The following is a 13,893-nucleotide window of genomic DNA, read 5'->3' as shown; positions in this document are numbered from 1 at the left end:
AATTAAAACCATGAGAGGCCATGTGGGATTTGCCTCACTTAAGCACTAGGCCATAGAGTGAGTCCTGTGTTTTTTTTTTTTTTTTTTTTTTTTTTTTTTTTTTTTTTTGAGAGGTTTTTGCTATAGGGAGCGTGCACTAGCCAGAAAGACAGAGAGACAGAAAGCGAGAAATCACCCCCAAGGGGGAATGGGCACGCTGCAGTTCCTTCTCCTCCATTCTCATCTTGGGATCTTGGGCACTCACGCACATGCGCCTGGTGTAAGTTTAAGCCATCGGGTCCAGGACTCAACTGTGTTCGACTACATGGGAGTCCAGCGACATAGCCATTATGCTAACTGCTGGTCCCAGATCAGAGGTTCCTAATCTCAGGGCTACAGAAAAGATATGATGGACTTTCCACATGTAGAGATCAGGGCTCAGAAGAAAGATAGCAACATTGACCTCCAGCTGGTATGAGTATAGATAAACCTTAGTCATGGTTATGAGAATAAGCACATTCTCAAGCAAGAAATGCAAAGCTGTTAAGCACCATAGTTCTATGCATCAGGCTTAAAGCAGTGAACCAAGATCTTGCACACAGACCTTAATAAGGTCTAGTGCTTCTTCAGTATGGAAACAGACATGTAAATAAATCTGTAGAAAGTGGGCAAGTGGAACAAAAACAGGTATTCTTCGAGGCAGCAGAGGTTTCCCTCCGCTTCCAGTAGGAGGCACTCAGATGTGACTCTTGGAGACAGTTTCTTTATGATGGACCTTGTGTGACTGAGTTTGGGTACAGGAATGTCTGAGCTATGGAACTTTCTAAGAGCACAAATGAAGGGATTGGAGTGATGATACAGTAGACATTTTCAGAGAATTGTGCTAAATGACTGAGTTGGGAAATGCTTGAAGGTACGTAATTGAAGATAGGTGGAAAAAGAGATTGAAATTAGATATTTGATGTCCACAGATGCAAGATTGACAGCTACTAAATTTGTATGGTATAATATGCCTTCTCCATCATTTCTGGATATGTATGTTTATATTCATATATATGAAAATTTCATGCAAGTTTGCAAGGTGTATGTAGGAACTAAATGGAATTGTCTTCTGACTACAGGTTAAAATTTTTTAATTGGATAGGCTCTTAGAGATTATGTATCATGAATCTGTCCCTCCCACCCACAACATTGCACCAACGAGGAAGGCGAGTCCTTGAGATTTAACAGGCAGTGAAAGATCATGGTTTTCGTAAGTTGTGAATCTTTCTAGCACATCTCTCTCCCCACCTTGACCAGGCCTTTTCAATACTCTACCAAAGGAGAGGTGACCTAAAATTAGTGCTTCAAATTCAGATCTGTATCTATCTTTATTGTACTAAGCGGATAATATTAATAATTTGATTGATGCTCCTCCCCCATCTGGAATACTATCTACCACCTCAGACTTCTCACATACTGTACATGGGATTTACCATACAGCTATTGGTAGTCTTTCACATACCTGAAATGATGCCACCTTCCACTCTGGCTGCTTCTCTGCAGCACAAAAACTATATTTTCCTTCATGAAGATACATTTATCCACATTTTGCCATTAAAAGGCATTTTCCCCTTTATTTATTTGATCAATAGTGTATAAAAAGATTCTGGCTTTTCCTTTTTCAATAACTGAATAATAATAACCAGTACAACTCACTTCAGGATTTTTCAAATGTGTTTCTAATGAAAAGCAAAGTCGACAACAAGAGACAATGATCCAACTTTGCTACAAGTTTGAGCTCTTTGCCTCTGTTTTAAAGACAGACAAGTTTAGAAAAATCTTTTCATAGTCTGGATTTTATTTGAATTCTGAAAATAACAACCTTCAAGACTCAGCCTAGTTGTCCTCTCTTTCAAGAGATTCTCTGTGACCCTATCCACCCACTTCCAAGTCAGTGCCCCCCTTGAAATTCCATACATTCCTTTAAGATAGTTTGACCATGCTGTTTTCTGATCATTGCTGTATGTCTCTTCTCTTAAATCAGGTTCTCTTTACCCATCGCAGTAGGGATAAAAGGAGAAAGGCAGGGAGGAAGGGACATACTAAGGGAAGAAAAGAAGGCGGTATGAAAGGGAGAAGGGAGGAGGAAAGGAAATGTTGGATCATATGTTTTCTGAACTAACTCAAGACATACAGTCTAGTAAATAATTTCTTTGTGACTAATTGCTTATGAGTAAATTGAAATAACTTGGATCTCAACACTAGATTCCATGTATACTGCTGGTTTATGAGTCCACCAGAAAATAATGTCCTAAACTGAGACTGAAAATTTAAGATGCCCATTCAGGATATCACACACTGCACCTCAAATCTGGACAAATAACTCTATAACAACTTATACAAAATTATAAGACATATTTTGAACATTATCTTTAAAATTCAGTATTTTGAAATTTTGAAAGTTGTTTGTAAACTGTCAAGAATGATGGAGTATGAGCTAAAATTTTTTGCTATGTAAAGTAAATGTTTGTGGAAACATGTAAAAATAAATAAATGAAAGAAAAATAAATAAATAAAAATTTAAAAATTAAAAAATTTAATTTAATTTAATTTAATTTTAAAAAACATCTGGACAAATCAAAATGAACATTCCTTGGATCTATGACTAGTTTTATAAAGTTTGTGTAGCCTCTTTTTGATTTGTACACATTTGTGTTTTACATAGTTGAACTATCACATAACTTATTTAGAACTTTTAGTGAAATAATGCAGTTATATAATCCAATACAGTTGATAGTCCTCCTCTATCTGGAGTATAATTTAACTCCCCCCAGAATCCACTCATACTGTAAGTGGGACTGTGCTACATGGTGATGGGCAAGGTCTTCCAAATATCTGAGAATATTTTTTATCCTACAGAAAAGAATATGAGATTTATGTGGCATGATTTCAAGGACGCAACAGAATCTAAGTGATTTGGTGACTCAATCCATGAATATTTTTGAGCACCAATTATATGCTGGAAGATGTGTGTATATCTAAAATCATACAGTTACATGATATAAATTTAGGATATAATGATGAATTCTTTCAGAATAATTTAATAGACGGTGTGAGAGATCCAAAGGAATAGCTATTGGGTCATTGGAAAAGCCTTGATGTATTTTTCTATGTTCTTCTATGCAAAAATGCATCATGACTTTTTCAAAAATCCAATACATATTTGAAGAGATTGACTTGGAGAAAACAACATCTTCTAGGAAACTATTGATTGGGTGGGGGTAGAATAATCAGGAACTATTCACATTGACTGAATTCACATAAATTTGACTTTTTCACAAAGTTTTGAATTTCACATTTATCTATACTGATCTTCAATATTAGATTTCCCATTGTCCATGTCAAATTTCATCCTCTATTTTACTGAGATTTTTTTGATACCTAAGTTTTCGTTGTTCTTCTTCTTAGGCAACCAAAGAAGCTTATTTTGTTTTGTTTTAAATTGTGATAAAATATACATAACATTGGGTCCAGCAGATGGTATAACGGTTACTTTGCTGGACTCCCACATAGTTGACTGTGATTCGAGCCCCAGACCCAGTGCCTTAAAACTCATGTCAGGTGCATGTGTGTGCATGCCCAAAATCCCAAGAAGAGGATGGAGGAGAAGGGTTGCAGCATACCCAATTCCCCTGGAGCATGATTTCTCACTTTCCATCTCTCTGTTAAGTGCACATGCCTTACAGCAAAATCTCTCTAAAAAATATACATAACATTAAATGTATCATTTTATTCCTGTGTGTGTACAGTTCAGTAGCAGGAAGTGCACTCACATTGTGGTGCCACCAACACTACCATCCATCTCCGGAAGTTACACATCTTACCAAATTGAAATTCTATACTCACTTATCACTAACTTCTTTACCTCTGTCCCCAGTCCTACCAACAAGGTTTTTTTCTCTCTTTTTCTTTTTTAAAAACCTTTTAAGAGCAGTTTTAGTTTCACAACAAAATTGGGAGAAAGGTACAGAAGTTTCCCATATACCTCTTGTTCCCTTCCCCCTTGCTCCCTTGCATAGCCTTCATTATCAAGATTCCCGTTTGACTGGTACATTCACTAAAATCAATTAGTCTATACTGACACATCATTATCACCTAAAAGCCATAGTCAATAGTTGGGTTCCCTCTTGTTGTCATACATTCTGTGAGTTTGAACAAGTGTATAATGACATATCTCCCCCATTATAGTATCACACTGAGTATTTTTCACTGCCCTTAATATTTTATTTTATTTATTCCTTTCATTTTTTTTTATTTTAATTTGACCAGAGAACGACACACAGAGAGTGGGAAAGTGAGAAAGGAAGCCACCAGGTCCGAGACTTGAACCATGGTCGGCCATGTGGGAGTGTCCAGCGACTTAACCACCACGCCACCTGCTGGTCCCAAATATTGATACATGATTTTGATATCAAAAATATCCTTTATCATAGTTTCCAGTTTCATGTCATCTGCATTTTTTCTTCTTTTTTTAGAAAGATGTTTTGCTACGGGGTATGTGCATTTACTGGAGAGACAGAGAGAAAGAAAGTGAGAAATCACTCCCCAAGGTGGATGGCCATGCCATAATCCCTTCTCCTCTATCCTCCTCTCAGAATTTTGGGCATGCATGCACATGTGACCAGCGTAGGTTTCATTCTGCAGGGCCCAGGACTTGAACCACATTAGCCATGTGGGAGTCCAGCGCCTTCACCACTACGCCACCTGGTGGCCCTTTGTCTGCACCTTTAACAATAAGTCTTCACTCAAGTCTTGATAAAAGTATTGACCTTGGTATCAACCTAGGCCCTGAAGATTTTCCACGTCCCCATGAGAGCCATTGCAACACTCTGGACACAAACAGTTACACATTTATCAAGCCCTGTTTTCCTCTGTAAGATTTTACAAAGCACTTAGTTCAAATATGCTACTATTGTGACTCTAGAGCTTCACAAATGTCCAAGATTTTATCTACAAAATGAAATGAAGGTGAAATGGCATAATTTGTTAACTCCTGAGGATCACTATAACCTTTTAAACTATTCTCTTAAGAAGTATGTGTTTGTGTGTGTGTATGTATATGTGTGCGTGTATGTGTATGTATCAAGTTTTCTAAAGGTTTTGGAAATCAAGTTATTGGCTCAGTTACCTCATAGCTCTTTGCTCTGCTCATTCCTCAAACATGGCTGACAGCATTTCAGCCATCTAATCTGCAGCCTCTCTCAGCCATCAGCAGGCTTGACATTCCATCTGGGCAGAGGGCTCCATCTCCTTTACAGAAAGTTAATACTCCTTGGGAATCACTTTACCTTGATTGGGCTTCTATACCCTCCCCTTAATGTTAGTTTCTCTCTTTCCTGCCCATTTTTATACTGATCTGTAGAGAAAATGAGAGAGACACTTTATAATTTATTCAGTTGATAGTTGACACCTTATTCTTAAAAAAAAAAAAAAAAAGAAAAGGAATAAATGACATCAAATGTAATGTACAGTGTTTCAACTAATCAAGCCTAGAGAAACCTATATGAGGGGACTTCAGAAAGTTTATGGAAAAATGGAATTAAAGTATGAGTTTTAGTATGATTTTTTTAAATCCATGCATACTTTTTTCATAGTATGCAATGTCTATAAACTTTATGAAGACCCCTCACGTGGCTAAGAAAATGGAAAAGAGCACATTTTTATGAGTACTTTTATTTCCAGGAAAGCCCCTCTACATACACTGGGTGAACCTGTCAATGTAACAGGAAGGGTGGAAGCCATCCCTCTCAAGACAATCTGAGGAATAACGTTGAGCAACAAGGTAGCCGATGCATTCTGAGAAGACAGTCTTCCACGCCACTGCCTCCCCAGAAGGGTCTGCCCTGTTCATCTGTCAGTTCAGCAGAGGCTCTGTCTGTGACGGCCAGACGCCTGGCGGTAAGTCAATACGTTCCCCTTGAGACAAGGAAAATTCCGCAGGTCAGACTTGCTAAGCAAGTAGACTACAAAAAGCACCGAGTGCATACAAATGCTGTAGTAAATTAAGATAATGATATTGGCTGTTTATTGTAGATAAAACATAAATCTGTAATAGAAGCATCTAGAAGATTCCAACACCCGTGTATCAACATCAAAAAGAGCAGTTATGATTGTTGTCAAGAGAAAAAAAAAAAAAAAAAAAAAGTCCAGGGCCTGACTAACATTTAGAGATATAAAGCTTTCATATCCTTCAGTCTTCTTTCCTTTGTGATTTCCACAGGATTTTCATTTCCAGAGATATTATACTACTTGCTTTCAAAGGAATTCAATATTTTCATTCAGAAAAGTAATTTCACAGGAAAGTAACACAGAGTGATGTCCTGGGTATTCATTTTCAGAGCCAATCTTACAAAGTCAATTTGGGCTGCAAGGAGCTGGGGCGACATGAAAAGGTACAGATCCTGTGTATTTGGGTTTCTGCCTTCCCATTCTCCCCATGCAAGATGCCTTAGACACCCCATAAGCATTTGAAAGGAATTGTCTGGCGTTCAAAACAAAACATGCTGCCGACTCCCTTAATAACATCGCCCAGTGTAACCCAAAGACATTGATCCTGAGCCCAGGACTAGATTATGGCTTCAGCCCTTCTGCCCTGTAGTAAAAGTCATATCACCATAATCATCACAATCATTCTGTTTATTTTCTCCACACCGTTTGAGAAATTAGAGGAGAAAGCAGCGAGTCTAAGGTGAAAGATGAGGAGATGAGTTACTTGCTTGGGTACTTCTGCAGATAAAAAGCTAATCCTGATAAAACCAAGACTGAAATCCTTCCAACCCACACAAAGTCAAGGTCAGACCACATTAGCCAATCAAGTTGGAAGCTGACCGATTTCTGAAGTAAATTAGAGACCAACCGAGGGGCAGAGGTAGACAGAGAGAGACAAAGGGTGAGAGTGAGAGAGAGAAGAAGTGAGAAAGCAAGCCACCAGATTCAGGACCCAAACCCTGGTTGGCCATGTGGGGAAAAAAGGAGAAAAGCACCCAGATAGAGATGAACAGATGGACTGACAGAGTGAATGAGAGACAGAGATGAAGGGGGAGAAAAGAAATAGCTCCTTTTTCTATTCCTGTTCCTTGACAAATTTCAGGATCAAAAGGAGTAAGAAAAAAAAAAAAAAAAGTCAAGTTTTCATCAGGCATGTGGGGTAAGTGAAGAACAAGGTCCAGCTGCCAATGGGTGTTTTTCCTAAGGTTTTCAAGTCAGCTGCATGCCCTAACCTTGAGGACAGCACTGTTTATTCCTGGTGGAAAGATAAGCCAGGCAGACCCGCCCCACCCCAACCCCCATCGAAGCAGAGTGGGCATTACCGGTGAACAAAGAACCAGTGCTGTACAGCAACAAGCATTTGGTTTTGATTAGAGGATATTCAGGGACTGTGCAAGTTCTATTAAAATAAGCACAAAACCATTTTAAAGGGCTTTTTCTTTTCTTTCTCTTTCCCCCCTCGGTTTATATTGTTAATCTTTCTTCCTGGACGGCTCCTCACAAATGCCTTTTGTTTTCTGGTGTGATTCTACGTGCCAGGACTCTAAGAAGGGAAGACGGAGGTCCTGTTCTGGCATGCTTTCAAGTCTCTTCCATAGGAGATGAAGGCTTGTTGCTGTGCCTTCAAGGGTATAAATTTAGAGGCCGCCAAACCGTCCGGAGGTAATTCAAATGCTGGTAAATGTTGGAATCCACCCTGGCCCCCTGCTCATGTGAATACCCTGGCACTTACCCCACTCAGAGGAAACGAAACCAATTTGGGAAAGCGAGGAGAGAATAAACATGCAATTAAAATGGCTATTTCTCCTGGTTTCTTCCTTTAGTTCTTTTTTTAACACTGCATCCCATTCTATAATCTGATGATGAAACGGGCCTGGTTAATTATAACAACATACAAAAGATCGCTGTCTTTTCCCCACAGTGACTATGCTAGCTTTGAATTTTTTATTTTATTTCATATTTTTTTTTCGGTGGGGGCACAAGAAATGGAGATAGAGGTAGATAAACTTCAAGGAAAGCCATCATTTGAGAAGGAGCTGCTATTTTTACATTGTTTGCAAACCCTTTACCAGAGTGAACATTACAGAAATGGCACTTTCCTTTCCATTTATCTATCTTCTTCCTTTATACATAGATAGACAAATAAAAATGAATCTTTCCAGAGGCAGCATGCATGCCACTTCTATATATTCTTCAGATGGCTTATTTTTATTCAGCTTAAAGCATAACCTATCATTTTTATTCAAGATTCCATCCAGCCTTTCTCTCCCTCTCCAAGCAAGTCTTCAAGAAGCCCTGCTGCCCTGCTTTGTTCCAGAGACTCTGCTAAAGGCCAAAAGATGGAGATAGCACACCCATCTGGTTTGTTTTCACATCCTGAGAGAAGGGGTTGAGAGAGCCCCCTCCAGTGGAAGGAACAAGGTGGTTGGGAATAAGCATCGCCAGTCTTCTTTGTTTGTTTGTGATTAGCTTCTTGTGCTCATCTCAGGGAGGCTCTTACTATCCATGGGGAAATAATACCACTAAATGAAGCCACCCAGCGAACAGAAGAATGGTTGTCAGTCCTTCGAAATCCTTACACTTAAAGATGCAATTTTGATGTAAAACAAAACAAAACAAAAAAACAATAATAAGCATCTCTCTTCTCTCTCCGTTCTTTTTTCTGTTTCCTGCCCCCCCCTACTTAATTCTGAACAGTGTGTGAATTTTATATGTATCAACCTTAAAGCATCTGCTAGAAAATAACAGCCAACCTGTATATGAAATAGGAATAGATTCCATGTCAGAGCAAAATGAAGACCTTGACGCCTCATCGTTTCCATAATCTTACTATCATGTTTGGTGAGTAAATACCACAGGAATACCAAACAGCAGTTGAGAAAAAAATGAATATTGAAATTTATAAAATGGCCAGTGTCCAAAATAGTAATATTCACAGGGAAGTGTTTTGACATCTGAGATAACCTCCATTTTCTTCAGAGCTGAGCATGCTTGATTTGATAGGACTGATTTGAACAAACACATTATTACAATGAATTTCAAACTGCTCTTCTCTTTTTTACCCCTTCAATTTTTACAATTACCCATCACTCCAATTTGAGAATAAGAAAAAACGTAAAGCACAAAATTTGAAGTCAGATGACTTGGGGCTAGAATCTTTGTTTTGTCACTCTTTAAGTGTGTAGTTTGGGGAACCTGAATTAATCTTCCTGAGTTTCAAGTAGCAGCTATAAAAAAGGAGAACCAATGGACCCCATTTATACAAAGTTATGGTAAAGGTTCAACTATAATATATATTATAGGTGACGTATAAAATAATGATAATTATTATAGCTAACATTACATACTTGAAAATGTATTAGTCACAGTTTGAATTTTGCACATATTAGCTTATTAACTATGAGATAGGGTTATTAGGAAGACTAAATGAGCTAATTCATGTAAATGAAGTAATACATTTATATCTAGCATATGGTCAATGTCCTATAAATTATAATTATAATGATAATCTTGTAATTTTCATAACAGTCTTCCAAAAGTAGAACTACAATTAGGTCTTTTACACAGATAGGGAAACTGAGGCACAGAGATGTTAAGTGATTGAACCAGTACTATGAATTTAGGAAACAGAGGAATCAAGATTCAGTCAGTCTGGCCCCAAAGCCTGTCATTTTAACATTGTTCTATATGTACAAGCTTCTTACGCTCTTCATAACATATAAAATATCACCTACATTAACATACTATAGTTATGTGTATGTGTACACACACACAAATTTGAGTTCCAATATTAAAAAATAAAATATTCCAATGAAGTTTCTACCACCGGTCCAACCCCACAAGTAAGGAAAGAATGTTGCAACTGGGGACTGGCCTGATTTATATTCTGAAATCATCATATTCTCATCTCAGTACCCTTCCTGCCCATATTTTCCTTTCTGGCTGATGGGGGTTGTTCAGCTGGGCTTTGTATGAGTTACAAAGCAGCAACAATTACATGAGGGAGTCCAGGAGCATGTTAACCACAAAAAAACAGTTGTCATAAACACTGTGCATCTTAATGCAGTGCTCCAGTCTTTACGTAAGATTAATTAAAGAGCAGATGTTCTGTCATACCCTGCGTTAGGTATGGTTATCTTTGAGATTCCAGCTCCTCCATTTGCTGGGTTTTAATTTGCATCATTATGCATTTTGAGCCTGGGGCATGAGTAGTCAAGTGGTAAACATTAGCTATACTGCACTGTATTTCCAAATGCACCTTCACTATTAGGCTGACTAATAGAATTCAATTCTATTTTCAGCCGAATCCTCTCAATTTTCATTTGCTTTTGACACGTTACATGGCAGGAGGAAAGAGCAAGGAAAAATGAGGGAGAGAGAGGCATCTATGGCACTGTTTGTGCACAGGCCTCAGGTCAGCAAGAGAGCCCCCTTCTGTTGGGTTTTGACCATGCACCAGCATTGCTTTCCTTTTACACAGAGCTGTGACAGCCCTCATATCTCCCCTCCTAGCCTCATGTTACAGGTTGACACTCCAGCTAGAGTAAGAGGTCTCTGCGTTTATTGTTAGGAACTGGTGCACCAAAGTGAATTCTGATTTTCTAAACTCAACTACTGAAAATTGATGTCAGAAAACTTTTCAGGCTGTGATCAAAGTCTGATATGAATTAATTTGTCATTATAACACAGCCCCACTTGCCAGGCATTTCAGGCCAGGACTCGGGAAAGGCAGTAGATATCTGGGTTGACAATTTCATTTAAAGGACAGAAAGCTTTCTGCTTTCTTTTCATTGGTATCTTGATTTAATGAACACACAAACAGACCATCGCCATATGCTCCAAATACCAGCTTGCTGTTCTTCAAGAAGCAGCTTGGGAAAATGCCAAGGCAAGAAGCTTGGAAGAAACTTGAAAAGGCTTCAAGACATATCTTTGTAGCCTGGGATAGCAAATGCACCAGTGATTAATTACGCTGGGGTTGGACGTGAATAGGAATGTCAATAAGGCATTCTTAGTGCTGCAATAGTGGGCATGTTGGCCTGATAATAGAATCCTTCCTGTTTTCATTTCCTGAGTTTCCTTTCTGTTGCGAGCACATTCACATTCGGGTCAGAGATATAAGATGGCAATGTCATGCTGCCTCTCATTACAGAATCATTAGATCAGATGTGACCACAACCAAGGAGGAGATGTCCCTAGGAAATGGAAACTCCAGACCTTGTGCCAGAGAATTCTTGTCTGAAGAGAAATCCATAACTGTCTCTTCCTGCAGAAATCCTCCACCACCTCTCCCACTGATACTAAAAACAGTAAAGGGGTAAGCTTTACTGTGTTCACAATTACATTTGTAGAATCTCCCCTAGATGACTTTGAAAAAGGATTTCCCTCCTTTGGCACTCAGAATTTTCTGAAGTATTTAAGAGTAAGAAAGGTCATCTTTCTCTTTTAAAAGAAGGTGAAGGAGGAGTAGGAGAAAAAGAAGAAAAGGATTTTTTAATTCAGAGCAGAAAGCTTAATTGAACCTCATAGACAAGAACTTGTCTTGATGTAGAATGTCAAGTATCAGAATGCAGAAAAGATCATTGGAAAATGAGGATTTCGATGCAAATGTTGGACTTTTGTACTCTACTTCCAAATTCACCTTGTTGATTTCTTCTCTCCCATATTCCCTGATCTGATGAGCAGGCTTTTCGTCACCTATGGAATATATTCTAGAATTCTTCACATGCATATGTGGCTCTTTATGACCTGGCCCTGCCTTACAGGTCTAGTGTCAGCTCCTACGTTTCCAGCCTACCCTGCTCTCCTCTTATCATACTACTTACAGAAGGCTACAGAGAGATGGCCCTTTTCATCTTTAGTCTTTGGTCCATTTGCTCTACCTGAAATTCTCTCTTCCATGTTGTCTTTCTTGAATAAATTCTGGCTACATCTTTTACTTCTCTCTGGGTTTATATACCAAATTTCTCACTAACATTTCTAACGATACATCTCCTTTTAAATGTCCCACCAACATGTCAAACCAGAAACAGAATTTAACTCATTTAATCCTTCTAAACAATCCTCATGGCCAAAATCTCAAAAGGAGAATGGAAGAGAAAGATTGTGGTGTGGTCATTGCCATTGCCCCTGGGTGTGGGGGGTGATTTCTTACTTTCTGTCACTGTCTCTCTGGTGAGTACATACTCTTTATAGCAAAAATCTCTTTAAAAAAATAAAAAATAAATAGAAATAGAACTTCCATATCCATTTAAAGTGTTGATCAGGGATTTAAACATAGTCTCTTTTAAATAAATGGTTATTAGGTAAATGACTGAATGAATAAGACATATAGTATAGTTAGAGAAAAGAGGTATAAAATCGCCAGAAATCAAATAATAATAAATGCTTCTGTGAAGTACCTCAGGACAATTTGTAATTGATTGTCAGATAAAAGGTATTAGCACACTGGACTATGTAATCAAAGAAACTCTTAGAGGAAGTAAAAGAGAAGAAAGAGAACTAAGCAAATATTACATACTCTTTTCATAGCTGTATTGATAGAGGTTCATGGAACTTCGATAAATTCCCAAGGCCACTCAAGTAGAAAAGGTTAGAACTCAGATGTGAAACAAGAAGTAGGTGGTCACAATGCCTACATCCTTCCACTGAGCAAAACTAGAAAGTGAAAGGTGGGTGTGAAAATGTTTCAGAGGATACTAGATAGCCCCTGGTAATTGGTTTGACATGACGGATACCTCAGTGGAAGAGAGGTCAAAATTTACTCTTAAATTTTGAATCAGAATGTCTGGGAGGAATATGAGAAGTGTGATTATATCACTTTATACTACATATATATAAAATTTGTCATTAGAAGAAACAATTTTGTAACAGAGATCAGAGTAGAGATAAATGAAATAGTGATTATAAAAACAATGCAAAAGATCAATGAATGTAAGAGTTAGTTTTTTGAAACTATAAAATGTGCAAACCCTAAGCTAGACTAACTAAGAAAAAATGAGGCCAACCGTGGTGGTGCAGCACCAACGCAAAGCTCCACAGCGCTGAGGCCAGACAAGAAGGTCTAGGTTTCCATCCTGAGGTCTCCCTATGCACATTGAAGATACACATATGCATCATCCTGGCTGGCTGAGGCTAGGGACAGGACCTTAGTGTGAAGACCTTCACTCTTGTTGAGGGTCTCTCACTCTCTTTCTTCCATATATATATATTTTTTTCCTTAATATATATATATATATATATTAAAGAAAAAAGAGAGAAGACTCAAATAAACAAAATTAGAAGTGAAAGAAGAGACATTACAACACAGAAATACAAAGGATCATAAGAGACAATTACGAAGAATTATGCCCAAATTATACAACCCAGAAGAAATGAATAAATTCCTTGAAACAGTAAGCTGTGAGCTTCCTGGCTCTCAAGGAAAAAGAAAATTCAAAATTCAAACTGCAGTTTCATGGCTATCACCAGAGGACTGTAGGACACTCACCAGATAATGAAAGAGAAGTATTTTCCTTCATTCTTAATAGAATTCTAAAAAGCATTTATTACATAGATGTAAGAAAAATTTATCACTGAGGTGCTGAGCAAAACAATAGATGATGTCTTCAAAGTGCTTTAATAAAGAGGTTCTTTATTAAAGTAAAGGATAAAATACTAAATTGCTACTCAGTGAAGACAATTCTAAAATGAGCAAAGTCAATATAATCAACGAGTATTGCATGCATTTTTCTTGGGCAGGAAACAAAGAATAAGCCCCTTCACTAATATAGACTGAGTTAGAAATTTTAAGAGGCTAGCCTTTCTCTGGCCAGGGCCTACACAGAAGAAATTACCTTACATGCTTTGATAATACCGTTTTTCGCTGAACTTTAGCTTCCCTTA

The 13,893-nt window shown here is 38.0% G+C and overlaps 1 long non-coding RNA gene across 3 annotated transcripts in view; it reads right to left on the bottom strand.

Moving 5' to 3' along the window:
• Positions 1 to 13,893, bottom strand: part of LOC114008134 (uncharacterized) — a 300,116-nt gene that overhangs the window by 47,587 nt on the left and 238,636 nt on the right. The window contains exon 4 of one of the 3 annotated variants that reach the window (XR_003549698.1): positions 5,714 to 5,937. The exons of the other annotated variants lie outside the window; for them this stretch is intronic. This is a non-coding gene — a long non-coding RNA (uncharacterized LOC114008134). Of the gene's footprint in view, positions 1 to 5,713; positions 5,938 to 13,893 lie in introns of those variants that run through there. 3 annotated transcript variants of the gene reach the window in all.

This window comes from Tupaia chinensis, unplaced genomic scaffold (assembly GCF_000334495.1).
Source record: "Tupaia chinensis unplaced genomic scaffold, TupChi_1.0 Scaffold000291_1, whole genome shotgun sequence".
NCBI lineage: Eukaryota > Metazoa > Chordata > Mammalia > Scandentia > Tupaiidae > Tupaia > Tupaia belangeri.
The sequence above is the reverse complement of the archived record's forward strand: the minus strand, read 5'-3'. Positions and strand labels throughout refer to the sequence as shown.